Below are 14,177 nucleotides of genomic sequence, written 5' to 3' on the forward strand. Positions count from 1 at the left end.
GCAAGTTATTTTCGTGACCAAGTTGAGATTTGAATTTTTGGAATAAGTAAGGTTTTCGGTATAGAAGATTAATAAGGTGATGGTTGTGTTTCATGCTAATCTAGATGAAAAATGGTAGTTACTTACATCTTGATGATTATGAGTTTCTTTCTTGGTTCTACCTTAGATCCATGAAGTATATTTTTATTTGTGTTGTTGGAAGTATCGGCATGGATACCATGAGTGTGATTTATGCTTATTGCATGGTAGGTAAGATTATGTTTTGGATATATGTTTAAATTTGGTTATAATCAAATTTGGGATTCGGCTCTGCACATAATATATATGATTGCACATGATGGTGCTTCGGTTATGGATTAAATGATGGATGCGTATGAGTATAATATGGAATGCATTACTAGTAAAATGTATGTCATTTATGTGTGTATTAGTATATAATCGCCTCACATAGACATGCATATTCGGCCATAAGAAGAAGATTGGTGTGCATGTATTGGTAGAGGCAAGCATATTGATGCTTTGTCTTGGCTTAGAAAATTCGGCCAAGGGGGAAAATTAGCTAAAACGTTGAGTTTGATTCATGATTCCGTACATATGTGACTTTAATGTCTAATGTATAAATATGGGCTAAGTGCCTTGTGTTCCTCTTTCGATGCTCAAATGATTAAATCAATTTATTGTTAATTAAGCTCAAGAGCAAAGGGAATAAATCCATAAAGGAAGAAAAAGTGGTCGAATAGCTATCGAATCGTCGACAACACCGAGGTAAGTCTTGAGTAAAAGAGCTAAATTATGATTGATTAGATCATTTTAAGCAAATAAAATCATGCTCTTGTGTCGCTATGAGCCGAAATTGCAAGAATGATAAATGTCTTGTGTTGAGTTTGCTAACGAAATGAAATACGAATGTCATGATTATTGTTAAATGTGCATGGTTATTTGAATGATGTCGGGCTAAGTCCGAAGGCTTTGTGCTAAGTGACCATATCCGGACTAAGATCCGAAGGCATTGTGCGGGATACTAATTCCGGGCTAAGCCCGAAGGCATTTGTGCGAGTACTAAATCCGGGTTAAGTCCCGAAGGCAATTGTGCGAGTTACTATAACCGGGCTATGTCCCGAAGGCATTTGAACGAGTAGCTATATCCGGTTAAATTCCGAAGGTACGTGATTGGGAATGAATGGTCTTGCTGTAAAAATTTCAGTAAATACTCTAGAAACATCCCAACATTGAGGCATGTTTCGTATGTGCTTGAATTTAGTTGAGCCCTTACAAATAAGTATTCGCTCAGTTGATAAACGAGCTACCGGCCTTTGGCTAAGTTGATCTTTTGTGTATGTACATAAGGGTTGGTAATGTGAAGCAAGTATGATATTGAAAATTGTGCATATGAAATTTCCGTTTAGCTACATGAATGCTATACTTTTGTGCTGGAATTCCTTGCTCAAAACTTACTAAGCATAAATTGCTTACTCCGTTTCTTTGATCCTCTGTTTATAGATTTTGGTTCTCCAGCTATCGGACTCGGATTTGAAGTCGAAGTCGCCCACACTATAAAGCCCCCCCTTTTGGCACAATTTGGTTGAACTTTGAAATGGCATGTAAGGACTACCCGTTTGTTGTGGGTCATGGACCCTTTGGACTTGTATAATTTTGGATAGCCATGCGAAAATGGCTTATATGTGTTTGAGTATAATGTTATAATCATTTGGTGTGGATATGCTTGACAAGGATTGCCATGGAATGGTTAATCACTATCATAAATTGTGCTATTTATGCAAAAGGGCTAGTTGAATCATGGAAACCATGAAATAGGTAAAGTCTACCTAAAGGCAGATGCTGACAGCAGCAGTGATGTAGATTGAAAATCACTAAAAATAGTAGGAATGGAATTAAATAGTGAATAAATTAGTAAACGAACCTTGATGAATATTTTCATAGGAAAGTAAAAACAATCATACGGACAGTATGTTAAGAGATATTCAGGTTCTCATGAGAAGGGCCAGAACGGTTTCTGGATTTCCTGTTCCGATTTGGAAATTCATTATAAATTAACCAGAGACAATTAGGAGTCAGCCATATATGTATAGATTCCTCTCTGAGTCTAGTTCTATAGAAACAAACGACATCAGTATTAAGCCCTGTACAGGGAGATATCCAAGTCGTAATGCGCAAAGGTCAGTGTAGTCGATCCTGTAACATGGGAGACTTGGACTAATAAACTGTACTAATTGGCCCAACCAAAAATTATAGAAAAAAATATGTAGATGGGAATATGAGTCTAGTTTCAGGGAAAATTTACGGAACTGGATTCCGAGTTTCTGAACTCAAGATATGATTTTAAAGCGACTATTACGCAGATTGGCAGTGTCTGGAAAATTTTAAAGTCGTTAACACCTCTGTTCGACTCCGGTGACGGTCTCGGGTCGGGTGTTACATTTGATTGGTATCAGAGCTACGGTTTAGTCGATTCTAGACTACGTAATGCGTTGGTCTAGCTATACATGCCATTTTATGTGATTATTGATAGTGTGGTGATTCTGACATTTGCAATGTGTTTATTTATAGTAATGGATCCCGATCCCGACCGAGAGGTAGCTGATGATCTGAGAGTATAGCACCTGCTCCTGCACAAGGGATAGCGCTGGTGGACTCTCAACCTAATGCTAGTAACCCGAATGATGAAGCTAGACAAGCTTCTATAGCGTGATGAATGATTGGTTCAACCAATACATTCGAACTAATACGGCTGTTCCACAACCTCCATTCCCACAATACCACCCCGCACCTACAATACCTCCGGTAACTGACCAAATAAGGTCAAATAAGCCCCCAGTTGACAGAATCCGAAAACATGGGGCTACTGAATTTAAAGCTACGGATAGCGACGATGCCGAGCAAGCTGAATTTTGGTTAGACAACACTATCCGGGTACTCAATGAGCTATCTTGTACACCCGATGAATGCCTAAAGTGTACTATCTCCTTGCTACGTGATTCTGCCTACTATTGGTGGAGTACTCTGACTTCTGTTGTGCCCCGAGAGCAAGTAACTTGGGAGTTTTTCCAAACTGAGTTTCGGAAAAAGTATATCAGTCAGAGATTTGTTGATCAAAAACGGAAGGAATTTCTGAGCTTAAGCAAGGTTCCATGTCGGTTACTGATTACGAGCAAAAATTTGTTAAACTTAGGAAATACGCTCGGGAATGTGTTTCGTCCGAGGCTATCATGTGTAAACGTTTCGAGGATGGGCTGAATGAAGATATAAAATGTTCGTTGGCGTTCTTGAAATACGAGAGTTCGTAGTACTTGTCGAGCGAGCTTGTAAAGCCGAAGAGCTTAGAAAAGAAAACAAAAAGTTGATGTGGGAACCGGAGAGTTTCGTAAAAGATCCTCGGGAAAGTCTCTTCAACAGGCATCGAAGAAATTTCGAGATGATGTGGGCCGGTCTAGAGGCACTTCAGGCCTTTTTAGACGAGATCGTGATCGACCCCCTGTGGGTACACGAGGCACTTCGGTCGCCAGTGTTGGGAATGAACGTCGAGACAGAACATGTCGATATTGTGGTTAATGGCATTCGGGGAGTTGTAGATTCCCTGACCGCTCCTGTTACAAGTGCGGATCAGTTGACCACTTCATTAAAGATTGCCCGAGGTTGTCTGAACAGAATGTAAATCAGAGTGGGAAACCGGGTGCTACCACTGCTCGAGGTAGACCATCTGGAAATACGGGCAATGCTAGTGGTGGTCAGAGAGGATCTAGAGATGCTACGACCAGATTCGAGGTCGTGCGCCTGCTAGAGCTTATGCTATACGTGCCCGCGAGGATGTTTCTTCGCCTGATGTTATTACCGGTACTTTTACTCTCTTTGATACTAATGTAATTGCTTTGATTGACCCCGGTTCTACTCATTCTTACATATGTGAAACCTTAGCATCCAGTAAGACTTTACCTATTGAGTCTACTGAGTTCGTAATTCGGGTGTCAAATCCCTTGGGTCGTTACGTGCTTGTCGACAAAGTGTGTAAGGAATGTCCCTTAGTAATTCGAGGTTCCTGTTTTCCGGCGGACTTGATACTTTTTCCATTTGATGAATTTGACGTTATTCTCGGGTTGGATTGGTTGACCGTGCATGATGCGGTTGTGAATTGCAAAAGCAAGACTATTGAATTGAGGTGCGCAAATAACGAAGTAATCCGAGTTGAGTCTACGGACTTGGATGGGTTGCCAGCTGTAATATCCTCAATGTTGGCCCAGAAATATGTAAGAAAAGGGTGCGAAGCATACCTTGCGTATGTACTTGATGACAAAGAATTAGAAAAGAAACCCGAATCTGTGCCGGTGGTTTGTGAATACCCGGATGTTTTTCCTGAAGAATTACCGGGTTTACCACCTGTTCGGGAGATAGAGTTTGGTATTGAGCTTGTACCTGGGACTATGCCGATTTCGATGGCTCCGTATCGTATGGCACCAACCGAGTTAAAAGAGTTGAAAGCTCAGTTGCAAGAATTGACGGATAGAGGTTTTGCTCGACCAAGTTTCTCACCTTGGGGTGCACCAGTATTGTTCGTGAAAAAGAAGGACGGAACCATGAGGTTGTGCATTGACTATCGTCAACTGAATAAAGTGACGATAAAGAACAAATATCCGTTACCGCGTATCGATGATTTGTTCGACCAACTGAAGGGAGCCTCAGTGTTCTCAAAAATAGATTTGAGATCGGGCTATTATCAGTTGCGAATTCAAGATTCGAACATACCCAAAACTGCCTTCAGAACGAGATATGGTCACTACGAATTCTTAGTGATGCCGTTTGGGCTCACTAATGCCCCTGCAGTATTTATGGATTTGATGAATCGGATCTTCAGACCATATTTGGATCGGTTCGTAGTTGTGTTCATTGATGACATCTTGGTCTATTCAAGAGATGAGACCGAACATGCTGAGCACCTGAGACTAGTGTTGCAAATTTTGCGGGATAAGTAGTTATATGCTAAGTTCAGTAAGTGTGAGTTCTGGTTAAGAGAGGTTAGCTTCTTGGGTCATGTGGTATCCGCATCGGGTATTCGAGTTGACCCGAGCAAAATTTCAGCCATACTTAACTGGAAGCCTCCAAGAAATATTATCGAAATTCGGAGCTTCCTGGGGCTCGCCGGTTATTACCGACGATTTGTCAAAGGTTTCTCGATGATAGCCACACCAATGACGAAGCTACTTCAAAAGGATGTTAAGTTCGAATGGACGGAGAAATGTCAGAAAAGTTTTGATCAATTAAAAACTTATTTGACTGAAGCTCCAATTTTAGTGCAACCCGAATCAGGGAAAGAGTTTGTCATTTATAGTGACGCATCCCTACTTGGGTTGGGTTGGGTATTGATGCAAGAAGGTCGAGTGGTGGCCTATGCGTCGAGACAATTAAAGCCACATGAGAAAAATTATCCGACCCATGATCTTGAACTAGCTGCCATCGTATTTGCTTTAAAAATATGGCGACATTACTTATTTGGTGAAAAGTGCCATGTATTTTTGGATCACAAAAGTCTCAAATATTTGATGACTCAAAGAGACTTAAATCTGCGACAAAGACGTTGGCTTGAGTTGTTGAAAGATTACGAGCTTGTCATTGATTACCACCCGGGAAAGGCTAATGTGGTTGCGAACGCCTTAAGCCGGAAATCATTGTTTGCTTTACAAGGTGATGAATGTGCACTTGTCTGTTCTACCCGACAATGTGTTAGTAGCTGAATTAAAATCCAAACCATTATTGATTCATCAAATTCGTGAAGCCCAGAAAGTTGATGATGAATTGGTTGCAAAACGGGCTGAGTGTGTTCTGAACAAGGAATCGGAGTTTCAAATTGATAATGATGATTGTTTGAGGTTCAGAAGTCGTTTGTGTGTTCCAAGGAATTCGGAACTCATTTCGATGATTCTGAACGAAGCCCATTGTAGCCGAATGTCAATTCACCCGGGGAGTACAAAATGTACAACGATTTGAAACGTTGGTTTTGGTGGCATGGTATGAAACGAGACATCTCCGACTTTGTTTCGAGATGTTTAATATGTCAACAAGTGAAAGCGGAACATCAAGTGCCTTCAGGATTACTTCAGCCGATCATGATACCCGAGTGGAAATGGGATCGAGTCACAATGGACTTTGTGTCTGGACTGCCATTGTCAGCAAGTAAGAAGGATGCGATTTGGGTTGTTGTTGATAGACTGACTAAGTCGGCTCACTTTATCCCCGTGCGTACGGATTTTTCATTGGATAAACTAGCCGAATTGTATGTTTCTCAGATTGTGAGATTACACGGGGTACCTATTTCTATCGTGTCGGATAGAGATCCGAGATTCACCTCACGATTTTGGAGGAATTTGCAAGAAGCTTTGGGTACCAAGCTGCATTTTAGCACTGCTTTTCACCCCCAAACCGATGGTCAATCTGAGCGGATAATTCAGATACTTGAGGATATGTTGAGATGTTGCATCCTCGAGTTCAGTAGTTCATGGGAACGGTATTTACCTTTGATTGAATTCACTTACAACAATAGTTTTCAATCAAGTATTAAGATGGCACCTTACGAGGCTTTGTACGGTCGTAAATGCCGTACACCATTGTTTTGGACCGAGCTCGGTGAAAGTAAAATTTTCGGAGTTGATTTGATTAAGGATGCCGAACAGAAAGTAAAGGTAATCCGTGAAAGTCTGAAAGCAGCCACAGATCGTCAAAAATCGTATGCGGATTTGAAACGAAAAGACATTGAATATCAGGTGGGAGATAAAGTGTTTTTTAAAGTTTCGCCTTGAAAAAATGTACTCAGATTTGGCCGTAAGGGCAAGTTGAGCCCGAGATTCATTGGGCCGTACGAAATCTCCGAACGAGTTGGTCCGGTTGCGTATAGATTGATTTTGCCCCCTGAACTTGAAAGGATTCACGATGTCTTTCATGTTTCGATGCTTCGACGTTATAGATCCGATCCGTCACATGTGATTAATCCCTCAGAAGTTGAAATTCAATCTGACTTGAGTTATGAAGAAGAGCCGATTCGTATCCTAGCTCGTGAAGTGAAAGAGTTGCGAAACAAAAGGGTTCCGTTAGTTAAGGTGTTATGGCTCAAACACGGGATTGAGGAAGCTACTTGGGAAACCGAGAGCTCGATGAAAGAACGATACCCAAACCTATTTACCGGTAAGATTTTCGGGGACGAAAATTTCTTAAGTGGGGGAGAGTTGTGACAGCCCAAAATTGACCCTAGTCGAGAAGTGGTTTCGGGACCGCTAAACCAAGTCACCGAAATGTTTGAATGTGATATTAATTGTCTAGAATATGTAATTATGAATGTGTGAAAATTTCAAGCTTCGATTTAGTCGATTGCATGTGAATTTAGTCAATAGGACTTATGTGCGACATTTTTGAAATGTGATAGGTCGAAGCATAAGGACCTATTAGTGCATGAAATAAAAAGGGGGGACTTGCATGTCAAATTTCCCCCCCTAATTAGTAGTGGCCGGCCATGACAAGCATGGTAGACCAAGTGTGATGGGCAAGACATGTCATAGACATGTTGTGTTGGTGCATCATGGGTGGAAAAAAATAAAATAAGGAGAATGGGCATAAAATAATGAAAGGGAATATGATGGAAACAAAAAAAAGTGTGTGGTTGTCTCCCCCCCCCATTTTGCCGAAACTAGAAAGAAAAACAAAAAAAAAAGTGCTCATCCTTTGGTTCATCTTTGGCCAAAAAAATTTAAGGAGGAAGGAAGAAGAAAGGTTGAAGGGGTTCGGCCATGCATGTAACTAGGCTAAGGTATGTTTGATGATGTTCCATGAGATGCATGCATGTTTTAGTTGTTAGCTTGAGTTCTACCTAGCCCATGGTCTAAATCTTGCTATGTGATGGAAATGACACTCGGCCATGGATGCATCATTCTTGCTTGGTGTTGATGTTGTGTCGGTGAGATACCAAGTTATTTTCGTGACCAAGTTGAGATTTGAATTTTTGGAATAAGTAAGGTTTTCGGCTATAGAGATTAATAAGGGTGATGGTTGTGTTTCATGCTAAATCTAGATGAAAAATGGTAGTTACTTACATCTTGATGATTATGAGTTTCTTTCTTGGTTCTACCTTAGATCCATGAAGTATATTTTTATTTGGTGTTGTTGGAAGTATCGGCCATGGTATACCCATGAGTGTGATTTATGCTTATTGCATGGTAGGTAAGATTTATGTTTTGGATATATGTTTAAATTTGGTTATAATCAAAATTTGGGATTCGGCTCTTGCACATATATATATATGATTGCACATGATGGTGTTTCGGTTATGGATTAAATGATGGATGCGTATTGAGTATAATATGGAATGCATTAGTTAGTAAAATGTATGTCATTTATGTGTGGTATTAAGTATATAATCGGCCTCAACATAGACATGCATATTCGGCCATAAAAAGAAGATTGGTGTTGCATGTATTCGGTTAGAGGCAAGCATATTGATGCTTTTGTCTTGGCTTAGAAAATTCGGCCAAGGGGGAAAATTAGCTAAAACGTTGAGTTTGATTCATGATTCCGTACATATGTGACTTTAATGTCTAATGTATAAATATGGGCTAAGTGCCTTGTGTTCCTCTTTTCGATGCTCAAATGATTAAATCAATTTATTTGTTTAATTAAGCTCAAGAGCAAAGGGGAACTAAATCCGATAAAGGGAAGGAAAAAGTGGTCGAATAGCTATCGGAATCGTTCGACAACACCCGAGGTAAGTTCTTGAGTAAAAGAGTTTAAATTATGATTTGATTAGATCATGTTTTAAGCAAATTAAAATCATGCTCTTTGTGTCGCTATGGAGCCGAAATTGCAAGAATGATAAATGTCTTGTGTTTGTGTTTTGCTAACGAGAACGAAATACGAATGTGCCATGATATATTGTTAAATGTGCATGGTTATTTGAATGATGTCCAGGCTAAGTCCCGAAGGCTTTGTGCTAAGTGACCATATCCGGACTAAGATCCGAAGGCATTTGTGCGAGATACTAATTCCGGGCTAAGCCCGAAGGCATTTGTGCGAGTTACTAAATCCGGGTTAAGTCCCGAAGGCAATTGTGCGAGTTACTATAACCGGGCTATGTCCCGAAGGCATTTGAACGAGTAGCTATATCCGGTTAAATTCCGAAGGTACGTGATTTGGGAATGAATGATCTTGCTGTAAAAATTTCAGTAAATACTCTAGAAACATCCCAACATTGAGGTATGTTTCGTATGTGCTTGAATTTAGTTGAGCCCTTACAAATAAGTATTCGCTCAGTTGATAAACGAGCTACCGGCCTTTGGCTAAGTTGATCTTTTGTGTATGTACATAAGGGTTGGTAATGTGAAGCAAGTATGATATTGAAAAATTGTGCATATGAAATTTTCCGTTTAGCTACATGAATGCTATACTTTTGTTGTGCTGGAATTCCTTGCTCAAAACTTACTAAGCATAAATTGCTTACTCCGTTTCTTTGATCCTCTGTTTTATAGATTTTGGTTCTCCAGCTATCGGACTCGAGATTTTGAAGTCGAAGTCGCCCACACTATCAAAGCCCCCCCCTTTTTGGTACAATTTTGGTTGAACTTCGAAATGGCATGTATAGGACTACCCGTTTGTTGTGGGTCATGGACCCTTTGGACTTGTATAATTTTGGATAGCCATGCGAAAATGGCTTATATATGTTTGAGTATAATGTTATAATCATTTGGTGTGGATATGCTTGACAAGGATTGGCCATGGGAATGGTTAATCACTATCATAAATTGTGCTATTTATGCAAAAAGGGCTAGTTGAATCATGGAAACCATGAAATAGGTAAAGTCTACCTTAAAGGCAGATGCTGACAGCAGCAGTGATGTAGATTTAGAAAATCACTAAAAATAGTAGGAATGGAATTAAATAGTGAGTAAATGATGTAAATGAACCATGATGAATCTATTTTCATAGGAAAGTAACGAAACAATCATACGGACAGTATGTTAAGAGATATTCAGGTTCTCATGAGACAGGGCCAGAACGGTTTCTGGATTTCCTGTTCCGACTTTGGAAATTCATGATAAATTAACCAGAGACAATTAGGAGTCAAGCCATATATTTATAGATTCCTCTCTGAGTCTAGTTTCTATAGAAACAAACGGCATCAGTATTTAAGCCCTGTACAGGGAGATATCCAAGTTGTAATGCGCAAAGGTCAGTGTAGTCGATCCCTGTAACATGGGAGACTTGGACTAATAAACTGTACTAATTGGCCCAACCAAAAATTCTAGAAAAAAATATGTAGATGGGCATTTGAGTCTCTTTTCAGAGAAAATTTACGGAACTGGATTCCGAGTTTCTGAACTCAAGATATGATTTTTAAAGCGACTATTACACAGATTGGCAGTGTCTGGAAAATTTTTAAAGTCTGTTAACACCTCGTGTTCGACTCCGGTGACGGTCTCGGGTTCGGGGTGTTACATAGGCCATAGACACGGGCATGTGTCAGGCCGTGTGAAAGCCCTTGTTGGTTCAAATTTGGAATTAAATTTACACAGGTATGAGACACGGGCATGTCCCTAGATGCTTAGGCTGTGTGTGTCACACGGGCCATCAGCACGGCCATGTCATAAAGACTACATGTGTATGTGCCCTATTTTCAAGGATAATTTTTTAAAGTTGGTTAAAGACCCGAACTGGTCCTGAATGGTTTTGAATGGACGTTACAGGCCTCGTAGGCCCACATTAAGGAGTTTAAACAAGGTTCGAAAGAGCTTTAAATTTGACTAAGTCTCGGTGACTTGGAAATGATTGTATGCATATGATTAAGTATGGTAATGCCTCGTGCCCCGTCTTGGCCTCGGACTTGGGTAAGGGGTGTTACATGGCCAGGCTACACAGCCTTGTGTCCCCTGAACCTATTCAAAAATCAAGTTATTAGCTTCACGCGGCCTAACACACGGGCGTGTGGCTTGGCCGTGTGGCACAAGTCAGTATACCATCCAGTTTTGTCACGGCCTAGCACATGGCCTGGATATGGGCGTGTGTGGCCATTTCGAGAGGCACACGACCTAACACACGGGTGTGTGGTCTGGCCATGTGAGCCAAGTCAGAGGGTTACATTGGGTCAGACATGGGTTGGAACACAGCCATGTGATCCCATTCCGAATGCCCACACGACCTGAAACACAGGCTTGTCCCTTAGCCATGTGAAAGACACGGCCGGGGTTTGAAAATTTTTCTAAGCTTCCAAGATTTTTCCTGAGTTATTAATTTAATCCCAAACCTCTTCTAATGCATGTTTTGGGCCTCGAGGGATCATGTTAGGGACCATATGATTGTATTTGAGTGATTTTTGTTTGGATTGAAAAATGAGCATGAAATGTATGATGGTACAAGTTATAAGTCCAATAATGCCTTGTAATCCTATTCCGACGACGGATACGAGTTAGGGGTGTTACATTTATTAGTATCAGAGCTATGGTTTAGTCAATTCTCAGACTAACGTAGCGTATATGAGTCTAGCAATAAATGTGATAGTGTGATATCTCCCGACTCTGATTAGATTTTTTGTACTTAGATAGAGATGCTTTCCAACCGAGCTAATTCCAATAGTGCTAAAGGTGATATTAAAGTATCGGAGTAAAAATGTGTCTACGATGAGTTGAAACTCTTAAAGGTATGAATAAAAAATTCATAATATTATGTTGATGATAAATGTTGTGTATTATGCGTGTTTGTATGAGAGTTAAATTTTGAGGCATTACAATTGCCACCCCATTCCCAATATAGTATGATACAATGAAATCTACAAGAGTTAGATTTAATAAGCTCACAAGTGTGAAACCAAAGAGTTCAGTGGCCGAATAATTGATAATGCGGTTAGAGATGGGAATGGGTTAGCAAATAAAGACAGTTCCAAAAGAGACATTAGCTTGCTCTGAAGATCATTCGGATTACGCAATAACACTGTTAAAGAAGATGTTAATCTTGACTAATCGACTCATTCAGGTATGATGTCTAAAGAATGTATTAACTGGAAATTCTTCTGAATTGATTTTTGTTAGTGAATGGAATAATGTGGGATTAGTGATGACTGTAATAGTCAGTGGAATCATGTTTGAATTGTAAAGATAACTGAGTGAGGTGGTTATAATTGAGTAGATTACGACGATTTCTTCTAGGTATTCTATGTGTTCATTTATTTTCAAAGGTATATGTAGCTATTCATTTTCGGATGAGATTCTTATCATATGAAAACGCTAACTAACCATATTGTTAGACTAAAGCATTGTGGGTTTGGTTGATTTATGATCGGTATTACTCTATCTTTCTTTGGTATTCTATTTCATTACATTCGGTAGGAAATTTGACGGTAAAATCCGTATGATGCTAGTATTTTGTTTCTACTGGTTGTTGCTCTACTTTTTATATATATGGAAATTATATTATTTCTGTCACATTGATTCCAGTGCGTATGAGCTATGTTTTACTTCTGGATTTTCTCTGGGATATCATTGAGATCTTTATTGTCCAATTTGGGTTGTGTTCTCAAAAATTCAATATAGCTTCACATCTTGGATTTCATTATCTCGGTTTTCTTATCATTCTTATTGTTTAATTTATCAAACATGACTCATTTGTAAATGATATTCAGTGATCAAAAATAATTATATATATTACGGTTATAATTTCTAGTTGATCAGGGGAGAATAGTGATACTGATCTCAAAATTTTCTAGTTTTTGTGAAATGGGTTGACATCAAAAAAAGTGTAAACAATAAAAGATCAAGCTCAAATTTGTATATTGGTTTCATTCCTCAGGTATGGAAATAAATTTTGTTTATTCACGGGTAATTAGACGGACAATCTGAAGGAAGAATTCATGTTCTAGAAAACATGATACAAAAATATATCTTATCTATTACATTTTTCTAATCGAAAGAAGTTATTATGAGTTAAGGTTGTTTTGATTGACGAAGTTATCACGCTTGTGAAGTTGGAATGGTCTGATACATTATAATAAAGTTATAAACAGTTTAAGGCTTTGTTAACTAAGGCATTTGTTCTGGTTCAGGTTGAATCGGGTAAAGAATTTGTGATTTTCGGTGATGGGTCATTGAACGGATTGGGATGTGTTTTAGTACAAGAATGTAAAGTGGTAGTTTATGATTCTAGAAGGTTAAATGCCATATTAAAAGAATTATCCAACACGAGACTTAGAGTTGATATCTATTATGTTTGCATTGAAAATTTGGCGACACCATTTGTTCGGTGAAAAATGTCACAGAAAGATCCAAAATCTGAGACAGCGTAGATGGTGTGAGCTATTGAAAGATTGTAAGTTAGTCATTGATTAACCTTTTAAAAAAGCATATATAGTTGCAAATGCTTGAGTAGAAAATCTTTGTTTACTGTATGAGTGATGGTTACACGATTTTCGATCCTAGCTGAGTTAAAAGCTAAATCGATGTTTTTTATTGCAAATCTGAGAAGCTTAAAAATGTGATAGTGAATTGTAAGCTAAACGAGTACAGTGCGAGCTGACTTTTGATTCAGAATTTCATATAGAACTCGATGGCTATTTATTTTTCTAAAGTAGAGTTTGTGTACCAAAAAATCCAGAACTTATATAGAAAATTTTTGGACGAAGCTCACAGTGGTAGATGTCTGTTCATCCGGGGAGTAATAAGATATATAGTGATTTGAGATGGATGTATTAGTGGTTAGGTATGAAACATGACATTTCTGATTTTGAGTTTAGATGTTTAATTTGTCAACAGGTCAAAGTCAAACATCAAGTGTCTTCAGGACTTTTACAGCTAGTGATGATATCGAAGTGGAAATGGAATAGGGTTGCTATGGAATTCATATCGAGGTTACCCTATTTTTGAAAGAGAAAGACGATATATAGGTTGTTGTTGATCATTTGATAAAAACAATACATTTTATTCAGGTACGTATAGATTTCTCACTTGTCAGATTGACTGATTTACATATTTCTGAGGTTGTCAGGTTTTGCACAGAGTGCCAGTCTCCATTATTTTTGGATAGAGATCCAAAGTTTATATCGCGATTCTGGACAAAGCTACAGGAAGTTCTGAGCACATGATTGTATTTTAGCACTACATTTCCTCTTCAGACCAATGGTAAGTCTGAGAGAGTGATTCAGA

Source organism: Gossypium hirsutum, chromosome A12 (assembly GCF_007990345.1).
Source record: "Gossypium hirsutum isolate 1008001.06 chromosome A12, Gossypium_hirsutum_v2.1, whole genome shotgun sequence".
NCBI classification, from domain to species: Eukaryota; Viridiplantae; Streptophyta; class Magnoliopsida; order Malvales; family Malvaceae; genus Gossypium; species Gossypium hirsutum.